This window comes from Falco cherrug, chromosome 6 (genome assembly GCF_023634085.1).
Source record: "Falco cherrug isolate bFalChe1 chromosome 6, bFalChe1.pri, whole genome shotgun sequence".
NCBI classification, from domain to species: domain Eukaryota; kingdom Metazoa; phylum Chordata; class Aves; order Falconiformes; family Falconidae; genus Falco; species Falco cherrug.
The window spans coordinates 18,554,693-18,566,027 of NC_073702.1; the positions used below are offsets into that span (position 1 = coordinate 18,554,693).

The 11,335-nt window shown below is 39.6% G+C and overlaps 1 protein-coding gene across 1 annotated transcript in view; it reads right to left on the reverse strand.

The window, feature by feature from the left end:
* Nucleotides 1-11,335, reverse strand: part of FAM83B (family with sequence similarity 83 member B) — a 97,520-nt gene that overhangs the window by 76,692 nt on the left and 9,493 nt on the right. The window contains exon 2 of the mRNA XM_027809146.2: nucleotides 1,914-3,106. The gene's annotated coding sequence lies outside the window, so the exon portion shown is untranslated. The remainder of the gene's footprint in view (nucleotides 1-1,913; nucleotides 3,107-11,335) is intronic.

Sequence of the window (11,335 nt, forward strand, 5' to 3'; positions counted from 1 at the left end):
GGGTTTGACCACCAAACCAAATGAAACAAAAAGAAAACCCTTACCCAAACATTAATATCTGCAGCCTTGAGTGTACATGAAAGCAGTGCCTGCCAAACACTGCTCCCTGACTCGATCACTGTACTTCTTTCACCACCCAAAGATCTCACATGATGACACTTCATGTGCTATGTCACACTGGGTACCATCAGTGTGCTTTTACGTTCTTTAGTGGTAACTAGTTTCTTAGTAATAGGCATAGCACTAGACTAGAAATAAAGTGGGAAGCATTAGACGTAGAGGTCTCAACCGGTAGCTATTTGTATATCAAGCTTCAGGATGGTGTATAGCCCTACTAATAATCAATGTGATTTCTCATGGTAATAAGATCAATGTTTATATAAATCACTGCTCAAATGAGGGCTGTATCTGATTTAGACTGGAAATTAATTAGATGTGTATTTTATATGCCTTTATTTGTGAAATGGAGTGCATATCTATGGGACTATCAGGTAGTGTAAGAATGATCTGCGGGTGAAAAGAAGGTGTGGGTAGGTTTTCTAAACACCAGGGTGTGTTTTTATTTTTATAAGTGTCTGTGTAGACTTTTGCATATCTCAACACCTCACCCCTGCTTTTATCTTCCTTCTCTTGTTCTTTTTATTCTTCCCAATCCTTTAATTTTCTTGCTGCTTTTATCTGCTTTGCTTCCTTCCTTCTATCCTGACAGAACACCACTTCTGCTTTCATCTATCAGACCCTCTCCTCTCTCACTCTGCAGTCGTCTCCCAAACATGTATCTCCAAGCTAACTCGCTTCTTTATAATCCACATTAAGAATCTCACACTCTTTATTTATTTTAGCCTTTAATCCTATGTTTTGTGCTATGTTATGTCTGTGGGTTCTTTGGGACAAGGAGAACACCTTGCAGTGCAGTACTGTACACAATCTGCAACAAATACATTGGAAAAACTACAATAAAGTGTAAATTGGTCTTGCACAATTTTTTGTGTTTTAATCTGATATTAGTCTGTTCTGTTTCATAACATATATCCTGAACTCAGGTAATTCTTTTTAAAACTAATTGTTACTAAAGAAGCTACTCAGATGTTAGCTGGTGAGCGAGACAGCTCTTTTTAATATCTGGCAAAAATACTGTATTTCTATTCAAAATAATTTTAAGCTTGCTTCTTCCTGAATTAATCTCTTAATGGCATTGTTCACAGAGAAAAAAATGGGCGTGCCCATCATGAGCACAGTGTATCAGTCTCACCTATGGGGGCTAATCAGAGACAGTTTATCCAGACTTCTGTATGGCAAGAGTGACACAAAACAAATGGTTGGAAAACTATAATCTTCTGTTCGTGTGGATTTGGCAGCCTCTGGGCTATAATAATCTTCAGAATGTAATAATAAATTAACATACAGAGTTACTTTGACTTTTTTATCCTTTTTTAATATGCTCAAGTAATTGACAAGTAAAACAATTGGCATATTTTAGCAACATTTCAGATAAGTTATGCCTATCAAGTTGAGTATTAGGCAGAAATTACTTCAACTAATTTTCTGACTGGTTCTGAAAGCTAGGATCATTTTTCTGAACATGTATGCCTTACTGTCTTAATTTAGATGCTTTATATCCATCTCAGCTTAAAAATAGATGAGAAATTTTAGTTATATGGCAGAACATAGAAAAAGATTTATACATGAAGATATTGCAAGTTGCGATCAATAACTCTCTCTTCTTCAAGAAAATAAAATAAAAACCTGACAGTCTGTAGACCTACTTGAAGGACTTCTCTTGAATTTTGAATGTTTGTTTGTTTGTTTTTAAAAAAGCAATATTATCTGCCCAAATGTCACTATTTCAATGTTTTACTCAAAACATGAAAGTATTTTAAGATCTCAGCAGCTGAAATCTGACTTTTTCTTACCTCTCCGTCCCTTCCAACTTTGAGCTTTAACCTTTCAGCAGAAGTAAATTCCTGAAACAAATTTTCAACAAAAATATTTTTACAATTTTGGCCTATTTTTTTTTAACATACTTTCTTTTATTTCTCCTTAGTTGTGGTGAACAGAAACAAAGGAAAGGAATAATGTTACGAAAATCATGTTACTATACAGGCAGGTGACATAGTTGTGAATATAATTGCTGTCAGCTCAACCTGACCTTGAAATTTCTTTCCTGGGCAGACACCCCTGGTATCTCTGGGATCAGACTCATCTGGTAAAGCTTCCTTATCTCCTGTGCCAGTGTGAAAACAAAACCAAACTCTCCTTCCTTCTAATATATGATCTCTTCTACAGATGATGTGTCCTATTCTGGGAAAGACTGCAGTGGCACTGAACCTATATATGCTTTCAGACTACAAAAGGTCCTTTTCAGTCAGTAGCCACATGCTGGTTTTGCATATTCTACCCTACCTCTCTTAACCCACACAGGAAGAAATTGCACCATAGATTAGTCACTTCTCAGTCCCCAGGTCTGAATGTGGAATTCATATCTTCTTTCTCACTTCTGGCCTCAAGTAGGAAGTCTCCAGAGACCTCAGAAATCCTTAAAATGGCTGAAGAGTCCTCATCGTCCTCGTCATCTGAGGAAAGCCCTAGGCAATTGGTGTGTTTGAGGTAGGAATGCAAATGCAGAAGAAACCAAGCATGAGGAAAAAATGTTGCAGCTTGCCATGTGTTATAACAGGATGCCACAAAGCTTTGGGCAGGCTCTAATACTTTAATGAGAACTCATCTTTCATTTATGCTATATATACAATATTATTACATTCATTTAAGGCAATTTAATGTAAATACTGGTGTTTTCATAGCATACGTAGGAAGAACATGAAATTATCTCTATTTCAGAAAAAGAAAAACAATCAGGAAGAATTTGCATGACACAAACATTTATTTGCCACCAGCCATCAGCTGCTGTTGAAAGAACAGTCTACTGCTAAAAATAAGAGCTGAAGAATGGTCCGCTAGCTCTGGCTCCCGCTGGCCATTCATCTGACATTGTCTGATTCATACACTCCTACACTGTCCCTTCAAACAACCATTTGTAGCAGACTGAGCTGTATTAGGGCAGATTACACCTGTCCCCTGCACAGTATCCTTGGGGATTAGAAGTCACCTAAAGACAGTGGAATACAAGAACAGTCAAAGTTATTACTTTCCCTTTGCCACATTTTTACCTGATTCTTGAAGTCCCATACAGACCTGGTTCATACAGGGTATGGAAACACATGTGCGGCTGAGTTTCCTAGATATTCACCAACAGCATTAACCTTTTATTTTGGGGGGGCAAATACCTGGGTTTTATGTAATGATACAAGGTACCGACTCTAGCGACTATTGTAGCTTTTAAAAAGAAACACCTCCTGTCCAGAAAACAAGCAATTGAGCAATCACACACATAACTCCGTATTAGCAAATGGATTATCAGAGGGTCAGGTTGTTCAGTCCTGCTCTCACTTGTGGTCTCAGAATGAGCAACAGATTTTGCTGATGTCTAAAATTGGTGTAAAGTAGCACAGATTAGTGCCAAAGAATGTGCAAATGGAAAGAAATTACTAGGTCATCTTGTCACCTTCCAGCAGTGTAGGACTGCTCCTTACAAGTGGTTTTATCAATTAAACCAGCATGGCTGCTTTTAAACATGCCAAGCAATGTAATTTTTTCTGCTCCTCCATAATATTTTTCAATATTTACTTTTGGCTGGATTCTTCTGGCAGAATGTCTAAATTTCCTTTTCCACCATTTCCCCCCCCCCCCCCCCCCATTTTTCTAGGAAAGGTTGAGTATGTTTCTCCATTTTACTTTTGGATGCAAATGCAGTTCATCTGTGGACAGTGAGACTGATGCCATCTTCCTTAAATGCACCTGGCCTACATCTCCCAAGTGGCTCATGCAGAATAAAACTGGAGCACAGCAGTGTATGGAGGAGGGCAGAGAGACATTTCCACACAGTAACTGTGTAAGGACACAGTTCCTTGGCTTCCCTTTGCCCACAGTGCTGCCAGCATGTCAGCAGGGAAACAGGAAGCAAGACCTAGGAGACCTGGTCTCTTGGGAGATCTAACACCATACTGATAAATATGTTCTCTGTTTATAACTTCTGAGTATTTTCAGGCTCTTATGTCCTTTATTCTTTATCTATAACTTGTTCTTTCTCAGTAAAAATAAGTCCCCTGCCATTTCTCTGAACTGTTTCTCGCTAAGGAATCTCATTTTTCAAGAGGATGTGAACTTCAGGTGGGCATAACATTACCATTGTCACTTCTGTTGCAAACACGATTACTAGGTTTCACTGTTCCAGGCGTCATTCTCGGACACTTCCAGTCCGCAGGAAGCTCAGCTGATGCTAACAGGATTATTCACATGAACGTGTGTCTATTTTTGCAGGCTTCAGCTATTTGCATGTAAAGATTTTACATGTCATCTGCAGCATAGCTGACTGTTTACACAAAGAGAAGTGTTGCTGATGCTTCAAGGGCCTGTAGAAAAAGTTCCCATGCCAGTGTGCTTCACTGTGGGGTATTTATGTTTCTCTTGTGAAAAAAATACTACTTTTTAGAAATCCAAGGAACCACTGGTAGACTGCTGCTTTGAACAAAGTCACAGCAGGTATCTAAATAGCAAAGGGGAAGTTCTTTTTTATTTCCTTTGTCCCTGTTTCATCATTCACCTTTGTTTTATCTCTCCAGACTCATTTCCCAAGGGGATTTCCCATTCCAGCACTGTCTCTAGTGAAGGTAGTGTTACATGTATGACACCAGGAAGGAGAGTTTCCTTTGATACATACATACCTCATGGCTTTGATGGAGACCTCTAATGAAATATGCGTATAGATATTATTAATATTTAATTAAAAAAACACCGTAACAGTCAACTCTCCAAAAAATTGTGTGAAAAGGCACAAATACTTTATATCCCAATGCATCCAAGCTCAAAATCTGGGTCCAGTAATTCAAAAACGTAAGACCTTAAAACTTTGTGTATGCTGATTGAAATAATGGCTTACAGTGGTTTGTTATGGCTTCTGAGAATCCCTCTGCACAGAACCTTATGTCCATGTCTACCTTGCCAGCCCTTCCAAGATTACTTCAGTGAACACAAATAAAAAGCTGTAAGTTATCAATGCTTCCTCTGATCTTCAGCTGGCATAGAAATCTCTCCAAGAACAGTGAAAATGAAACTTGCTTGCTGTTCTCACTTATAGGGTTTCGGTACCTACAAATGTATTCCCTACTATAGAGGGCTTGTCTTCCACAGGTTAAAATTTCACTGTTCCCCTCCATGTGTATTCTGATACATGGCAAGCTGTGTTGGGTGCTTAAAAAAGCATGTGTAAAGAGACGGCCACACAGTTTAGGCATGGATTTGGCCATTTAATACTATTGTATTTTGGTGGGTTGGATTATAGATATCTAAAACCCCAATCCCTCATTAATTAACCAACACTTACATAGGATCTGTTTTATCTCTAATTGTAGAATATCTGGTTACCAGGAAGCAAACATTAAGCAACACAGTTGCAGCTGGTTTTATTGCCAAATGCAAAGTTCAATGTGTGTGATTAGGCTACCAGGACTCGTGACACATTCCGGAGTTCCCATCAACAGTGTTGCATCCAGGTAGTGCTGGTAGGAAGGCAGGCAGAGATAGAATGTTAGGTTGTCACACAATAGAGAAGCACAGAAGGGGTTTGATTATCACAGATGTCTTTATATCAACACCCCCATCACTCCCTGGATAAACACAGTGCTTTAAGTTTGAAGGAGTCACAGACAGAGGGGTGACAAGGAATAGAAACAATACTGAGGACATCAACTTAAAGCAAGCACATATACTTTGACAGCCAGAACCAGTAAAGCTGTCAGATGTGAAGCAGGTCTTTCTTGGAGTAGAACATAAAAATATGCTTATGTGTCACACAGTTTTATTCAAAGATCCTTTGCTATTTTTCTTTTTTACTGCTCAGGAGAAATCTCTGCATTAGAGCATCCTGTGCTTGGCAGTGGTAGGGGTGGGAAGCAGACAAAAACCCATGGTGTTTTAGCTTTCAGATGCAACATCTTGCCCTCTGGATCCAGGACCATGAAGTAAATTTATCTGCAGAGAAGATACATGCTATGACACTCTGCCAGTCATCACTATGAGGGCAGTATGGAGGCTCGTTATCATAGAGTTCCTCTGTGAACTGTGGCTGCTGGTTGTTTATCTGCATCTTCTGGCATATAAGAGACCATGGACTGCGTTTCTTCCAGTGCTTCCTCAACAACTTCAGGAAGTCCCAGCACAGGGTGACGGGGGGTGGTGGGGTGGTGCGGAGGGGCTATATTTGCTTTTAGATACTACAGAGAATGTGCCATGTCCTTGCTTTGAGATTCTGAGAATCCCCTTGATTGTAAAGCTTTGTTCACATTTAGAGGAATTTGTCATTATGCTAGTTTACACATAAGGAAAGGAGTGAAAAATAGACAAATGTCAAGTTGATGTCTTCTTGCAAGTGGAAAAGGAGCAAACGTACTAATTTGCAAATTTATTTCCAGGGTTTGAAGTGACATTGAAATTTTTGGGAAGGGAACGTGAAAAAAAAAGAATGGATTGTTGTGCAAAAGTTGGTTTGATTCTGAGGTGAACCACTTGAAATAATAACAGTTCTAAGACTCAGCCTTTTCATTTTTATGTTCCCCAAGTTTGCAATACCCTATACCTAATCAAAGGGTTTTGGAACCAGGTTAGTTTTAAAGCTATCCTTAGCCAAAATTACATATTCACCACTGATTTTCTTGATTTAGCTGACTGGACAGTAGCAAAAGCAGACAGATGTTAGCAGTAGTGTCAGCTCAGGAGAAGAGAGAAAGTTTTAAGCAGCAGAGTATGCAATGGCCTGATAGAAGAAATACACAGGAGCAACAAGTGAGAAGACAGAAGCCCTAGCTTAAAAGCAGCCTTGTGTTTCAGTCACTACTATTGTCAAGTAACCCCTCTTTATATCAGTATTAACAGGTTTCTGGAACACCCACCAAAAGAAAGATAATGAAGTAATCACATGAAGTTGTTTAGTTTTTCATGTAAGCTGCTGTGTTTTAGCTTACATATAAATCTTTGGAACCAACAGTTTATTGTCAGTCCTTACCAGAATTGCATAGCATTACACTGTGATCTGATTAGGTTGAAAGTCAGCAGTTATGCTGAGCAGACATGTGAGAAGATGCCTGCTTAATTCTAGATTTAGTAGTGAGCCACTCTTTTCATCACGGTTTGTGGCAAAAGGTTTTACTGTATAACAAAAAACTTGGAAGTACACGGTTTCTGGATCAACTGTGTCTGAATCACCATTTAGCAGATTTGAGCCAGAAGAGCTCACCCTTGCTTATGCATGGCATCATGGGCTGTATCTTTGAAGAGGACTGCAATGGTGGGGTTTTGGAACTAGATGTCTGAGTAATATGAAATTAGTACTAACAAATGCATGAATTCAAGTCATCTTCTGCCAGCTACAGACTTCTGGAGGGATTCTGATAATGGACCTTACTGTTAGTTAGAAGCATCTTTGGATTGCTTGAGAACGAAGCTCATTTCTGGCAAAAAAATTTCCGTGTTATTCTTGAAGCACCAGTTCAGACTATCCATGAGGATTTTGCCATACCTTTTTTACGTGTTATACGTGTAGCATCAATTAAAAGATTATGACAACAGAATTATTAGAAATGGTGTGTCCTCACAAACAATCCCAACATAGCTGAGCATATATAGAAATGTATATTACCAATACTGCACCCACAATTATGTGGAGCAATCCTTATTGTATTTTGTAACTGGATGTTACTGAACTAGCTTGTTTTTTATTGTGACTTCAAAAAAGAATGTTGTTTTTCTAAAGCAGAGACCCAGCAGCTGTACTCGGTGACATGAGGAGGGTACCCCTAAAATGTCACTAATGGAATGATTTAAGTTATTGTTTATTAGGAATATTAGGTCAATGTTAATGATGCATTTTTCTAATACTAACTATTGGAAGAAATTCATTGTCTTGAACAATATTTACACATACTAATTCATATTTTTAAGCTCATGTTTTCACTTTGGTTGGTCTGAAAGTGTGAAAACCCACTCAAGAATACTGTATAAAACATGGATATTGCATGCTATGATTAAGATGACTTCTAGTGTTATTGTTGGCACACAATTGTCACGTCAGGTATAGTCACAGTCAGTGTCATAGGGTCATGGGATAATCCAGGTGTGAAGGGATCTCAGGAGGTCTGTAGTCATGCCTCCAGCTCAAACGTGGGTCATCTGTGAGGTCAGAACAGGTTGCTCAGGGCTTTACACAGATGGGTATGAAAACCACCAGGGAAGGTGACTTGTACAACCTCACTCTGGGCGACTGGCCATGCTGCCATGCTACCCTTAATGGTGAAAAAACTTCTCTTTATACCCACTCCAAACCTCCCATTTCAGCTTCTCTCATCCTATGATACACCACTGTCTCCTCAATAACCTTGCCATAAGTATCCCCTGGAGCCATTTCTTCTCCAGGCTGAACAAGCCCAGCTCCCTCAGCCTCTCCTCACAGGGCAAGTGCTCCAGCCCTGAGCATCTTGGTGGCCTCTCCTAAAATCACTCCAGTTTATTGATGGTTTTTTGGTGGGGTTTTTTTCTGGTTTTTTTTTTTGGGGGGGGGGGGGCAGGGGTCATGGGGGAGACAGGGGGGGACAATACTAGGTGCTTTTATTTACATACAATTTACATACAATTACTATGTTGTAGATGTGGTCTAATGAGTGTGCTAAACAAAGGGGAATAAACCTTTCCCTGACCCCCTGGCCATGCTGTTGTTAACACAGCCCTGGGTGCTGCTGGCTGTCCCTGCTGGCTCAGGCTCACCTCGCTGCCCACAAGGCCTGCCCAGGCCTCCTCAGCAGAGCTGCCCCTCAGGCAGCCAGGCCCCGGCCTGCATCACTGACAGGAGCTACTGGGTTTTGTCCATCCTCACTGAATGTCATAACTTGTCCTCAGGGTACAAGTTAAAGGAGTTGTCCTCTGTGGTACCATTCCAAACCACACACACAATTGAATCAGACAAATGGCCCTAACCAGAGGACCAGGAACCATTCCCCTTTCTGCTCTTCTTGGCCTTTTATCTTCCTTGGGCAAATCGTATCACCTCTCTCTGTTTTGAATTTGTCATCTGCAAAGGCATTTATTGATATATCTATTTCCCTTTGCAGAGCACTCCTGTCTAGGTTTACCAGCAATATTTGGTTTCCTTCTCTTGAAACCAAGAGTATGAGGACAGTCAGGGACTGAACCCAGGTTTCCACCTGCAGAGTCATTTATGAACAGGTGTTCAACAAATAGAAAAACTCAGTGTATAAATATAAATACATAAATGTCAGGCAGTGAATTGAATTAAAAAAGAATTCTGCTTTAAACCTATTTCTCAAAATGTCTAAATTTGAACAGTAACACAAGCTTAATTCTCATCGGAAGCATCCTAGCAGATCTCTAAGTGTAGTGCTTACAGACTAGCTCTAGAGTGACTTAAAATAGGATCCTGTGTGATTTATAATGATTTTGTCTTTGACATTTTTAATGTTTAATATTTCACCTTTTAGATAATTTCTCCATCCTCTACTGTAGATGGTCAGTCTTCTGTTGATACTCTTCCCCTGACAGAGTGCTTATAGGCACTTCATGATGTTGCAAAGTTTGTCTTGGGATTTACTAATTGGAAGAGTAACGTCCCAGAGGCAATGTCTCCTGATGAGCTTACAGATACAAGGAAATGCCCTCCCAAGTAAAATTTGCACATAACTTTTTCAACTACTGTGGGATATCTGCACTCTGAAAAAAACCAGGCCAAACTTTCAAACTGTCTTTCCATCTCTGATTCATGCTGTAAACGCCATGCAGCAGGGTGTGACTCTACTTGTTGTGAACATGTTCATACAGATCCTCACTGAATACCTTTAAAACACAACACTAATTCTGACAGAGGAACAAACTTGCTCAGTAAGTAAAAATGTTCTTCAGCTGTCACAGTTTTTATGCCTTTTATTTTAAAAGGGCCAGCACTCAGACACACAGACAATACTTTGGAGGGATCCATTGAAGACCAAGTGTTCGTTTTACGAAATGAACAGAAATACATGAGAAATACAACATAAAACATTGATTCCTTTTACCATTTCATCTGCCAGGTGGTTAGTAATAAGAAACTGCTACCCTCTAGAGATTGTTTAAAAGTTTATCTGAAGTGACATTGTTCTTCTACCTGATCTCTTGGCACTCTTGTTATTCCTCCCACAAAGCAGACCATGCCACAACTAGATCTACTAGAACTTTTTGTCTGCAGATTCAGAAGACACAATGTGTCTTCTTTATGTGATGTTCCCTTTTGACATTAGTGGGATCTCATACCATGACCACATTCCCTCCTGAAAGCTGTATCAGCACTAATGTCTAAGAAAAAAGAGTCAAATGGAGTAGTGAGGGCCAGGTATCCACCCAGGGTCTCCCTGCAGACAAGAAAAGGCATCTAGATGCAAGCAGTTCTGAGTCTATCTTAGCCACAAACACCATAACTTTTTTTCACATATATATAAATATGTAAGGAAAGAAGGATTTGGAATCCTTCCACAAAATTCCTCTGGAGTAGTTGTACACAGCATCTGATTTGTAAGTGTTGTTCACGTGATAATCCTGATTTGAAAAGAAAAGAGCATTCAAACTCGGTGAAAACGTATAGCAGACATAAATCCTGGAAAAGAAGAGCTCTTAAAGGAAACATTGCTTGGCTGTGTTTTTCTCTCCCACACCAAGATGTGCTGTACTGACGTTTTATAAGTGCTGTAGGTGTGGTTAGCAGTAAATTATGACTCTTCTGGGGAGTTCACTCCTCTGCACCTTCAGCTGTACTATGCCTTGCGGGCAGCTGTCTCACAGCATACTCATGTGTAACTCAATACTTAGGTAAAGAATTTTCAAATTCATGTTACAACATGGAAAAAATATTTCTGTACATCGGTATTTTTCCAATTGGATTTTCTCATACCTGATGATCATCCTTATACTTCAGGGCTCTTGAAAATAAATGTCTTGGCTGTGTAAACAGCTACAGCTGATAGGGTTTTGGCATTTCTCAGGAAAATGACATTCACCTTTTTTGACAGAGTGCCAAGCATAAAAAAACCTGCTTCCTGCAGTATTACAGTTAAAGAAGAGAAGTTTAAAGGGGAAAAGAAAAAAAAAAAAGTCAAAGCCAACAAGACAACCCCCTCTTATCCATTATCACAGTTGCAGGCTTGGAAGGAGAAAACATGACAGCAAATTGCTAAAATAAAAGCTG